Below are 12,898 nucleotides of genomic sequence, written 5' to 3'. Positions count from 1 at the left end.
CTAAATGCCACCTGGGGCACAAAATAATCACCGTGGTTGAGACCCTCTGGTTTAAGGATATGGAGAGGGGTGGGGAAATATATGCAAGGAGGGGTTCGTACCTTTCTCAGCAGGGAAAATCAGCAGGCAGCAGATTTAGAAAATACCATCCTCTCATAAGGGACTAGTTTGAGAGGTGTCCCCACCATTCACGAAGTCCTATTTGTTCTGGGGGACACAGTGGTATTTACAGTGGGAATTAGAAGCCACACCATTGACTCAGAGGCACCCCCAGCTTCAGTCTCCTTTACTTCCACATGCCCAGAGTGGCCTTCTCTCCCATGTTTTTACAGGCTGAGACTTCCAGCACACTCTGCACCCTCTGTACTGACATCATAGCCTGGTAAGTGGAGACCCGATGAATGGAAGCTAGAAGTCTTGTGATTACAATTTTTGCGATTCAAATTCAGCGTTCATGTATTCGAGTCATTTATCATGCGCATCTCATGTACCTAGTATCTCAATACTAGGAGTATAATGATGCATAAAGTAGACAGTCTCTCCCCTCGCGAAGCTTACAGTCCAGTAGGAAGGTGAAGAATCAGATATTCACAGGACTAAACATCTGATTACAGACTGGGATGAGGGCTCTGTGCCCTGCAGCCAGAGGCCCAGGTTCACCTGCCCAGACCCTTTCCAACACCCTGGAGGGGCCCTAATCATGTGGATACCTAATTTCACATTCATGATTTTTATTTATTTTTTTCTGACAAGTGGCCTTCAAAATCGTACAACGTAGACTCCATAAAACATCAGGGACTCACCCTGATGACAGAATACAGAGAGAGCAGGGAGGAGAGGATGGATTTGGGACCTGAAAAATGAATTCACGAGACTTAGGGATGGCTGGAGGCAGCTGGCCTTTCAGGCAAAATGATGCAAAGGCCCTGAGGCAGAGGAGGGCAAAATGAGCAGCATGATGAGCTAGATTCATCATCAACTCCTCAAGGAAGGGGTCTCCTACTGCATGTGCATCTCGCAGCAGGCATCCTGCCTCGCCAGCATCTCCCTGTCCTGCCCTGCCATAGGTGTAGGGCACCAGGCCCAACTAGGCCTGGAAGAGATGCCTTCATCTCTCTGCTTCATGGCTGTACCATGTGGCTCCCACCATTTCCCACCATTGCCTTCTTCTAAAATAAAAAAAACACAACAAAACCTACTGTATAATAGGTAGATACACACACACACACACAGACATACACACACATATATCTTTCTCAATTTCTGGACTCTTACTTTGTCTCATTGATTCATGTAGCCTTCTTTTTTTAGTATCAGAAGGGAAAACATGTATCACCGCTGTGCTCCTGATTTATTGCATTGACATTGCCCTGCATACCTGATCTCACATTCCTTTCCATTCCCTCAGGCCTTCTTTGCATCCAGTGTGCCAAGGTGTTTTGTTTATTTTGCACGAACAGGAAAACAGTGTTTTGGCCTCCTGGGTAAATAGAATTTCTAGCCTTAAATAAAGGTTCTCCCATGATACCAGATGCCGTCCAAATGAGAGGAGCTCTGCATCCCAGACCGAGGAAAGGATTTTTCATTTATGATAGTGTCTGTGTCACTTGGGACAGTATGATGCAAAATCCCATTTTAAACCAATAGTGCGCCAGATTGGCAAGGCACGTTTGGTAATTGAGTTAATACACAATCGCGAATTTCCTCATCCCCGTCCTTACACTCCCTTTGCTAACAGTGTTCCTGCCTTCACTTTTGGCAAGGGTCTCTATGCACAAACTATATTCGGTTTCACTCACCAAGTTATTTTCTTGGATCAAAGCTTAGCATTATAGACACACAGGTATGACCAATAAACAATCTATAATAATACACGTAGGAGCACTCCTCAGAGGATTTTAGAATTGTTAAAATGACCTCAGAAAGTCTTGTTCATGGCACCAGAGCCTGTGAAAACCGGAAGGAACCCTAGTGTTCATCTGATCCCACCTTTCTCAAATTATCAGAACACTGAAATTAATGGGAGTTTCACTATTAAAAACAAAAAGAATATGGTGTCCTATGGACCAGTTTGCAGAGCTCAGCTTTCCTTCTGGTGAAATCCACAATGGGTGTTTCCAGGCCCTGCCAGTCTTGTTTTCCATGCATTCCTCACGTGCAGCCTCTCTCTCTCCATCCTTCCTGGCACCCCGTAGCCCAGACCACCATCATCTCTTAGCCAGACTACCATAATGGGCCTCCCCAACCCCTCCCCTTGGCCCCTGTGATCCATTCTCCACGTGCAAACCAGCACGGTTTGTGATCACACATAAATCTGATCATAATACCTCCCTGCCCAAACTTCTTCCTCGGACACCATTAAGCAAATGGAAGACAAGTCACAGACTTGGAGAACACATTTACAAAATGTATATCTAATAAACGACTTGTGTCCAGGGTATGTAAACATCTCCAATAATTCAAAAATAAGAAGACAAAAAGTCCGATTAAAAAATGATCCAAAGGGTTAACTAGCCCTGTGTAGGAGGGCTGATGCCGCTATTTAGAAAGGCCTGCTCATGAGAGTGGCCCTTGGCTGGTACCTGAGAATTTGGCTTTTGGAACGCTGCCTGTGATTCTAACCGATAAGGCTGTTTTGTCTACCTGACAGGACTGAGTCCTGCTGTCCCAACCTGCCTAGGCTGGTTCAAACAGTGTGACTTAGAGCGAACACCTGCTCCCCTAGGAGCAGAATTTCAGAAACCATAGCTGGTCTTGTAGGCAAAGGGCTTACAACACTAGCCCACAATAAAACCCTTGGTTTCAGAGTCCCAAACAGACTTCCCTGGACAGAAACACTGCACACTGTTGCTGTATTTCACAGGTGGAAAAAGTGTGTTGTGTGTGGCCCCCATCACAGGAGGAAAACACTGGAAGCCTTCACCTGGACTCCCCCAGACTCTCCCCAAAGTGTCTTTTCCCCGGGCTCGTCCTGCCGTGTGTTCTTTCACTGTAATGACCCACTGCCATGAGGATAACTGCCCCTGAGCCCTGTGAGTCCCTCTAGAGAGTCACCAAATGTGGAATCCCAAAAATAAGACACTTGGCCAGAGAAGATACACGAATGACAAATGAGCACAGGAAGATGCTTGGCACCAATCGCCTTGAGAGACCCACAATGAGATATCACTTTGCACCTCCATGAATGCTTATAATCAGTCAGGAAAATCCCATTCTTAAGAATCTGTCCAAAAAGAGATGCAAACGTGTGTCTGTCCACTCACTTGTGTGTGAATATTTATAGCGGCATTATTTATTACAGCCCCAAACTGGGAGAATTCAGGTGTTTTCAACTGGTAAACGGATAAACAAATGTACTGTATCCATGCAATGGAAAATTATTCAGCAACTCAGAGAAGGAACCAGTGATAGATACCGCAACAAAACAGATGACTCAGAAACACGCTCAGCGAAAGACGCCAGACAATAAAACAACATACTGTATGATTCCATTTACATGAAATTTCTAGAAAAGGCAAAACTATAGATAGAGGCACGGAGCAGACCAGCGGTTGCCTGAAGGTGGGAGTGCGTGACTGCAGGTGGGCACAGGGAACTGGTTGTGGGGAGGGGGTGGTGGTGACAGGAATGTTCTAAAACTGGATTGCAGTGCTGATTGCACAACTCTGTACATTTACTAAAGCTCATCAAACCATGCACGTCAAATGAGTAAATTCTGAGGTATTTAAATTATATTCAATAAAGGCGTTTTTTAAAACATCTGAGCTTCCTTTGCTTGCCCTTGGAGTGGAGACCTGACTCCTCCTGGGGTGGCTCCCACGCCCCACAGCTCACTCCTGTGGCTCCAGCCCCACTTTGCTCAGTGTCCCACACCCACGCCTCTCCTTCTGTCAGCATTTTCCCTATGCGCCCCAACCCATGCATGCTCTCTCTCTGCATCCCTCCTTTGGGCTCATTCCCATTTCTTCTTCAGTTCCCTGCCTCACCTCGCCTTTTCCAATAAATTAGACTTGTCCACTGTACCTGTACCCCCAACTCCCTGCCCTCCTCGTAAGAGAATTTCATCCCTCTAGAAATGAGTTTGGTGGTGACTTGAAGTTCCCTGAAAGCAAGAATTTGTCTTAATCATTATTCTTTGTCCGGAGCACAACTCCTGGCTCAGGAAATATTTCAGAAAAGAATACCCTAATAAGCATCTTAATAGCTCTGAGAAGCCCGGTAAACACACCTGTTGAATTTTGTATCAATCAGTGTTTCTGAAGCATGTTTACAGATGTATATACTTAATAATATGTGGAACATGATACTCAAAGTTGCACTTTAGGAAGTTCTTTTTTTTTTTAAGATTTTCTTTATTTGAATTATTTATGAGAGACACACAGACAGAGACATAGGTAGGCTCCCCACGGGGAGCCTGATGCAGGACTCAATCCCAGGACTCCAGGATCATGACCTGAGCCAAAGGCAGACACTCAACCACTGAGCCACCCGGGCATCCCTACGAAGTTCTTATCTAAAGTTTTCCCCCAGTTTTTTCTATTACAAACAGTCTTGCAAGAAATACCCTTATCCATAAGCCCTTACAAACCAGTGCTTTTGTGGGATAGGTTCCCAGGAGTGGTATTGCTGGGTCACATGCTACGTGTACTTTGTATTCTAATCGATGTTACCAGACAGTAGACACTAGATTTTTTTTTTAAGTAAATTGATTTTTTTTTTTTAAGGAGACTCCTAGAGCTGCTGAAATTCTCATTTCCTTATTCCTTTGCAGGGAGTCACCTTCACTACTTTTTATACAAACCGAAGCAATATCCATCTCTTTATTTCTATAGATAATGTGTGATAATGAATTTTAGGAACTCGCTCACCATAGAGAGACACAACAATGTGCAAGCGAACATCGTTCCTGGTATGTTCAATGGGCGGTGAAAAGCAGGTTCTTTGGACCGATGGTGGATTTATGGATGGGTGGGCAGATGGTTTTCACGTCCTAGTCTTATACCTTGGGCCCAGGAGCACAGTAGCACGGCACCAGGACAACTGTGCTTGCCACCATCCAGCTCTTGCAATGTCCTGGCAGGTAGAACAAGTCACTCTGCCCGCTGCACCCGCCCCACACACTCTGCACCTCCAGGCTGGGGGTAGGCAGGTAGGCTCACACAAAGGCTCCCTCCCGGGCCTATTACCATGACCGCCCATGTCCCCTTTACTCCTCTGTGGTGGCATTCCAGTACCAACTCATCAGTGGCTCCCCATTTCCTACAGGGTAGAGTCTACATAGCAGCTAAGGTTCCCCATAGCCTGGCCCTACTTGTTTCTCCACATTTTCTTGCTCTGTGTCAGACCAGGCCATCCCTCCACCCCCACGGCTCCCCCTCAGCCATGCTGTCGCCTGCCACACTGGATCATCCCACTTTCCCTGAAGATGCCAGCCTGTCCTACGCCTCCCTGCTTTTGCAAGTGTCACTCCCTCTTGGGAGTGTCCTCTACCAGCTGGGTCGGGCAAATCTCTACCCCCTCCCCCTTCTAAACTCGGTCCCTGTGCTCAACTGCCAGAGTGTCCAGGACACACTCTGTATAAGCCTCTGCTCGCTGTGCCCTCATCTCCCCTACACCTGCCCTCCTCCGGGCGGTACCTCACTCAGGGCAGTGTCCTCAGCATCCAGCCCAGTCCCGGGCACCTGCCAGGTGCTTAGTAAGCGTTTGCTAAACATGCAGCTCTGACACTTGCCCCAGTTCTTCTGGTGAGGACCCACTGGGTTCGCGCTCCTGGATGTGCAGCCCATGAACAGGTGAGGAATAGGGAAGGAACTTAAGACACCATCTCTGACCGTGGAGCACAGACAGGCTTGCTGGAGGAGCCGAAGCAGGCATGCCAACTGTGTGCACACGAGAAAGAGCTCTGTCCTCCCGAGGCAATGTGGATGAAACAACACGACGGGGGGAACCCATGGTTCTTAGACTCCAAGAGAAGGGAAAAGGGAGGATACTTGGGCCAGGAGATCTTGGGGAATAAGTGTGGGCTGGGAGACTTTGGGAGATGAAGCCGCTAGTGCCAGGGCAGGAGGACGACATGGGATGACTGGACTGCAGGGGACAGGGGACAGATGGCACTGGGAAAAGATTTTGAGGCCAGATGGTGACAAAGGCCTCAGATGACAAGAAGAGAAGAAACTAGAATTTATTGAGGCTGTGTGTTCCTGAATCCTCAAAACTGCACTATAAGGCGCTGGCTCAGAGACATCAAGTGGCTTGCCCAAGATCACACAGCCAGGAAGTGGTGGGCCTGGAATTCAAAAGCAGTCCGACTCTAAAACCCAGGGCCACCACAAAGGAAGCCCACGGAGAGGAGGGTCTTCACAAAGATTATTAAAATGCAATTTGGAATGAGGTTTTTGTCCCTAAGCCAATGAGCTCCTGGCCTGTTTCTTCCCTTTTTGGAAACAGAAACCTGCCACCAGCTGCCTAAAAAGCGTATTCACCCTCCAGTGCTTCTAAGGAGACAGGTCCTAGACTGAGGCCTTGAGGCCAGCCCTGAACTGATGGGAGAGCTTGGCCCACCCCACCCCTGCCATCCTTCCCTCTGAGGCCACCTCCCCCTTGCCACAGGTCAGCGCAGCCCTGCTCCGGATTCACTCTCTGGGCGGTCCTCCGAGGGCCGGGTCACGGGCTTCCTGGAAATCAGTGTGTGTTTGACCAGCTGCCTCCCTTCCATCCTTCATTGTATAATTCTGCCCCAAGAACACAAAAACATTGGTCCAGCAAGATTTGTTCTTTTTAAATCTGGCCGGAGCCTCGCTAGGGTGCATTAATCTTTAACTGTTTATAGATTTTTCTGCTTAGAATATATGCCCTGTGCTTTCATCTCACATGGGGATTCAAGTTCTGCTTCCATATTGATGATGACTTAGGAGACGTATTTTCTCTCTGGGATTTTCTTCTGCGGGCTTATCTATCAGATCCAGCACCCCAAAGCTCCCATAGATCTTTGCCTCATTCGGGGGACAGTAGCTGGTCTTAACCTTGGGCTTCAGGTCAGACAGAGGCAGACACGAATTCAGCTCCCTGCCCTGCCACTCCACCCATGGGACTGCAAGCAAATCACAAAATCTCTCTAAAGTTCATTTTCTTCTGAAAACCAAGACCCAGTGGAGTCATATCTTGCCCAGGGTTCTATAATCAGCACTAAGCACGTATATGGTCATAACGATGACTTCTGAAAGCCCTGAACTCTGCAAGGACTCCCTCTCCTCACCACCCCGCCTGCCCCCCACCCTCTTCCATCTCCCGTCTTCTTCCAAGGCCAGCAGCCTGCTCCTTCTCAGTCCACTAAGTCAGCCTGTGGGGGCCGCCTCCAGCCCTCGCCTTCACCCAGCACCTCTAATTAGCTCCATAAGAAGGCCCAGGGTAAAGCACTGAAAACCAACTTCCTTAAAAGGCGGGGAAATGGGAAAAGTTGTAAATATATATAGTTCATATTTTTTTCAAATTTAATACTGGCCAGAAACATAGAGTTATCATCCAAAGTAAAAACACAAAATCAATGTCCTGTTTAAGTCTCAACTTCTCGAGTTCCTCAAGACTGCTCTGAGATACCCTTTTTCAACCAGCAAAAATCCAAGCTTTTGAAAGCACAGCCTGCTAGTGAGGAAACAGACACTATCAGGGGTCCGTGCTGGTGACACGGTGCGATCCTAGGGAGGAAATCTGCTAACACCGAGCGAGAGTACTTCAAGTATTCATCTTTTGACAGAGCAATCCCACCTCTAGGAATCTAGCCCAGAGAGACACTCATAAAAATATGAAAAGGCTTAACCTGTTCCTTGCAGCGCTATTTGTTACAGCAAAAGACTGGAAACAACCCTGAGCAGGAGGGGATGGCTTCAGTAAGCTATGGCACAGCCAAGTGGAGCGCGATGCCATGGGAGGGAAGGAGGAGCTCCTGAACTACTGCGAGTGATTTTAAGTTTAGGGGCGCCTGGGTGGCTCAGTTGGTTAAGCATCTGCCTTTGGCTCAGGTCATGATCCCAGGGATCCAGGGATGGAGTCTTGCATTGGGCTTCCTGCTCAGTGGGGGGTCCTCTGCCTCTCCCTCTCCCTCTGCTTGCTGCTCCCCCTTCCTGTGCTTTCTCTCTATCTAATACATAAAATCTTAAAAAAAAAAAAAAAAAAACAAGAGACAAGGATAGGGGTACCTGGGTGGCTCAGTCAGTTAAGTGTCCTACTCTTGTTTTCAACTCAGGTCATGATCTCAGGGTCCTGGGATTAAGCCCTGTGTCAGGCTCTGTGCTCAGTGGGGGTCTGCTTGTCCCTCTCCCTCTGCTCCTCCCCTGTTCTCTTTTTCTGTCTCTGTCTTTCTCAAATAAAAAAATAAATAAATATAATCTTAAAAAATAGCATATAGCATGCCATTATGTATCTAAGAAGGGAAAGTATGACTGAATGATATATTTATATTTACATTTAAAATTTTTTTAAAGTAGACTCCACACCCATCGTGGAGCCCCAGTGTGGGGCTTGAACTCTTGACCCTGAGATCAAGACCTGTGCTGAGATCTATCTAGTTGGATGCTCAACCAACTTAGCCACCCAGGCACCCTGATATTTATATTTTTAAATGAAAAGGTAGATCATAAGATAAAAGATATGTATCAACCGATGGCAACATATGAAACTCATTTGGATCCTTATTCAAACAAACTAAAAAAAATGAGATAAGTGAACACTTTCTGGATATTTGATAACATTAAGGAATTGTATTATTGGTTTTTAGTTGTGGTAATAGTGTTGTGTTATTTTTTTAAGATTTTATTTATTCATTCATGAGACAGAGAGGCAGAGACATAGGCAGAGGGAGAAGCAGGCTCTCTGCAGGGAGCTGGATGTGGGACTCGATCCCAGGACCCCAGGACCATGCCCTGAGCCAAAGGCAGAAGCTCAACCCCTGAGCCACCCAGGTGCCCCTGTGTTATTGTTTTTAATGAGTCTGTCCTTTAGAGATACTTCTTGAAATGTTTCCGGATGAAATGATATGGACATAGGTGGTCTTTGCTTCAAAATAATTTAGAAATGGGGGGGGGGGGGGCAGGTGGGAATATAGATGAAATAAGATCAGCCGTGGGTTAATAATTGTTGAATTATGGTGGTGAATCCACAGGAGTTCCATATACAATTCTCTTTATGTTTATGTGCGTTTAAAATTGTCCATAATAAAACAGCTAGGAAAGCAAAAAGAGAGAGAGGGAAGGGAAGGGAAGGGAAGGGAAGGGAAGGGAAGGGAAGGGAAGGGAAGGGAAGGGAAGGGAAGGGAAGGCTTCCCATGCAGCGTGTGTCACAAGCTGTAGGAACAATTGTCATGTGTCAATGAAAGGTGGCACTGAGCAGAGCCATTTCTGGACAGAAATAAATCCCCAGGCTAACCCCACAAAGTGGGTGTAGGATTCTGTGGCCTGCAGACACGGTGTGTCACTTGCACTTCTGCATATTCATGAACGCATCAAGGAAGACCATCCCCAGGAGACCCTGCGCCCCTCAGCCCCATGGCCTCTTGACAACCCCTCTCACTCCTGAACACAGCCGACATGGAAAGGCAGCCTGGCTGGGCCACTCTCATCCCTTCAGACATTAACCTCGCAGATGGCACCGTGACAGCTCAGGGACTGGAGCAGGGTCGTTCTCCGTAAAATAACTCCAGAGACATATTTGAACACAGGAAAAGGGAAGATTTTTTTTACAAGTCACCAAAATAAAACGAGCCCTTTAGAAGAGAAGCAGGGGGTGTGATGTCAGATGAGGAAGGTTTTCTTTATAAGCACGAGGGAGGAGTATGTGGCCGCCTGTCCCCCGCCAGGAGACTCGAGTCTCTGGGTGGGGGAGACCTGCACCGGGTGGGATGGGGCTGGAGGCCCACTGCGCCCCAGCACCTTGCAGGGAGCAGCATCGGGGGCGGACGGAGACTCAGGGTCTGCTCCAGGGCCTTCTGTTCCACCCCCTTCGCCCCGAGCACCTGGGGACACCCGGCAAGCTGCTTGACCTCTCGGTGACGCGGAGACAATACTGCCCACCACGCAAGGCGATCATAAGGCTCGTGGGCAATCGATGAATCCTCTCGCGGAGACGGCTCCCTCCCTCACTGTAAATTATCCCCTGGAGCAGACTGATCCACTCAAGAGGGGAACACACATCTCCTGCCTAGCTCCTCTGAGCTCTCCTCTCCCCCAGGACTCACCCTGGGGGCCCTTGGCTCTCTCCTGTCCTCCCTCCCTGCACCCCAGGAGTGCTCCCCGGGCTGACCAGTGGCACGACAGACACACAGCCCCGGGCTGGCTCCCCACTGGCCTGCTTCCTCCTCTCCGTGCTCTGGGTGGCTCTTTGTGATTGCTCCTGGGTCTCCGAGGCTCTTCCCTAAGGCTGAGGAATGGAGCAAGCCCAGTGAGGATGTTGTGGAGTGCTTACACCTCTCTCCCTTTCGGTCATTCACAGAGCCTTCCTCAGCACTCCGTTGTGCCCTGCCCCCTCCTCCCTTGGCCTTCCTTTCTACTCCTCCTCAATTCTCAGATCCCGGCAGTTGTTAAGATCCAGCTGGAGCCTCACTTCCTCCAGGAAGCCCTCGCTGATTGCCAACTCCACCGAGACCCTCCTCTCTTCTTTATACACCCTTCTCCCTTACTCTCTTTGCCTTACACATCCCAAGTGATCGCACCCCAGACAAAAAGAAACTCCACTAACTGAATAATGGATTACATCAAGCAGGATGGAGAGGGCTGAGAAGGATAACCATGATGATACCCAATGATTCCGGGACACAGAGCACTTTCACCTCGATTCCTTGGATTGACCTTAAGGCCCCAGAAAGGGGCACAGGCCAGCACCCTCTCTCCCTTGCCTTTCCCCTTACTCATAAGGCTCCCCTGGATCAAACAGCAATGTGCCTGGAGCATACTCTGTGTCATGCTCCTCTTTATGCATTGTCTCCTTTGCTTCTTACCTCCCTAAGAGATAGGTAATCAGGGTGTCCGCATTTTACAGATGGGGGAGCTGAGGCACAGAACGGATAAGCCACTTATCCAAGATCACTCAGCTAGACAGTGACACATTCATTCAGCTTCAAACCAAGCACTCTGCCTCTAAAGCCTACCCTCACAACCAGCGCCCAGCTGCTGGAACAACACCGCCAGCAGGGGCCACACTTTGAAGAGCCCTCCAGGGAGGAGACCCAGAAGGACAGGAGCATACTGACCCACAGAGGGACATATGTAGCACAACCAGGCTGAATTAAGTGCCATGTGTCCAGCCAGCCAGCTCAGAAGAATGAGGTCAGATGAGCAGTAAATGTGGCCAGAGGAGGGAGGAGAGGCCAGATGTTGGTCCTTTGGGATGGATGGGGGAGGACTGGACAGGTGAGGAGGGCATGCCTCTCTGCCCAGAGCATGAAGGGACCACTGAGGCCATGGCAGAGAGCTAGAACTGACTGGGCCCCTGCTGTGTGCCAGACAGTATGCTGGGCACTTGGCATAAGCCATCACAGGAGACTCAGCACAGAGAGAAAGAAGAAAGAGGGTGAGAAATCTGGCTAGCTGAGCTGCATGACTCAGGGGAGCAGGAAAAAGAGTTTAGACTCTTTTGGGGGGTGACCAAGAAATGGCCAGTTCACTGTTTAAGTCTCTGGCTGGTTCTCTGTTCTGGTGAGTCAAGCTGACAAGGAAGCCCAAGGCCATGGGGAGCCCTAAGTGGACGCCACGGAGAACCCAATCCATGCCAGGCCCCACTCATCATCCACCTGACTGAGCCACAGGAGTTTCCTCTGGCACCTTCAGTTTGGGCAGGACTGCGATAGGTTGCCCTGGCTGTCCCACTGAGATGCGCCCTGAGCTGCCTGGGGAGAGACACAGAGCCAGGGTCCGTGAGAACAAGAGATGGCCTGAGCATCCCAGAGCCAGGTGGGAAGAGAGAGGAAAGCAGCCGGATAGGGGGACAGCTGTCTAGAGCAACGGTTCTCAACCAGGGGTGATTTGGTATCTCCTTCCCAGGCATTTGGCAATGTCTGGAGACATCCTTGTGGGAGGTGCCAACATGGATCTAGTGGGTAGAAGCCAGGAATGCTGCTAAACACCCTTCAATGCGAACAGCCCTCCACCAAGACCACCCCCAACAGAGAATTATGTGGCCCGACATGGCAACAGTGCCTGGTTGAGAAAGCCCGGTGTAGAGCAAGCTGGGTAAGGGGGGCTTCAAATCCAAGGCTCTCGCTGGGATGGAGCTGCCCCTACCCTGAGGAAGACGCATCCTTCCCTAACTCCGCCAGATGCAGTGTGAGGACTAACAGGAGCCCCAGGCTGGGGGGCGAGGGGGGAGCCACGGCAGTGCTAGGGGAGGAAGAGAACGCACCTGCCGTCACCTACGCTTTGATTCGTGCAGAAGGCAATTTATAAGAGATATTTTGTCTTTAATGGAGGGTCAAAAAGTCAACCCAGATGATTCTGTCATCTCCTTCCTGACAAAGGCAGAGAGGTTTTGCAGCACTCTGACAAGCCCACCAGGTGGGAAATGAAATGTGATCAAAGATCTTCATCGTGGAACCGTTTCTAACCCGCAAAGGACCGGAACCAACAACACAAATGTCCATCAGTGGCGGACAAGCTAGGTCAAACAATGGAAGGCCCTGCGAAACATGACATTTTCTCTGTGCAGAAATAGAAAGGTCCCCGGAATGCATCAAGTGAAAAACGCAGCGCGCAGAGCGCCGTGGGGAAAGGGAAGCCTAGGGGTGTTGGTTAGGGCCTGCACTGGCGGAGAGCAGGAGATCCCAAACCTCGCTGGGCATCAGAACCACCCAGAGGGCTTTTTTTTTTTTTTTTTTTTACACTTTGTTCAGACGACATCAACCTTGCTTTTATTT

Source organism: Canis lupus, chromosome 23 (assembly GCF_003254725.2).
Source record: "Canis lupus dingo isolate Sandy chromosome 23, ASM325472v2, whole genome shotgun sequence".
NCBI lineage: Eukaryota > Metazoa > Chordata > Mammalia > Carnivora > Canidae > Canis > Canis lupus.
This window is presented reverse-complemented; position numbering follows the sequence as displayed.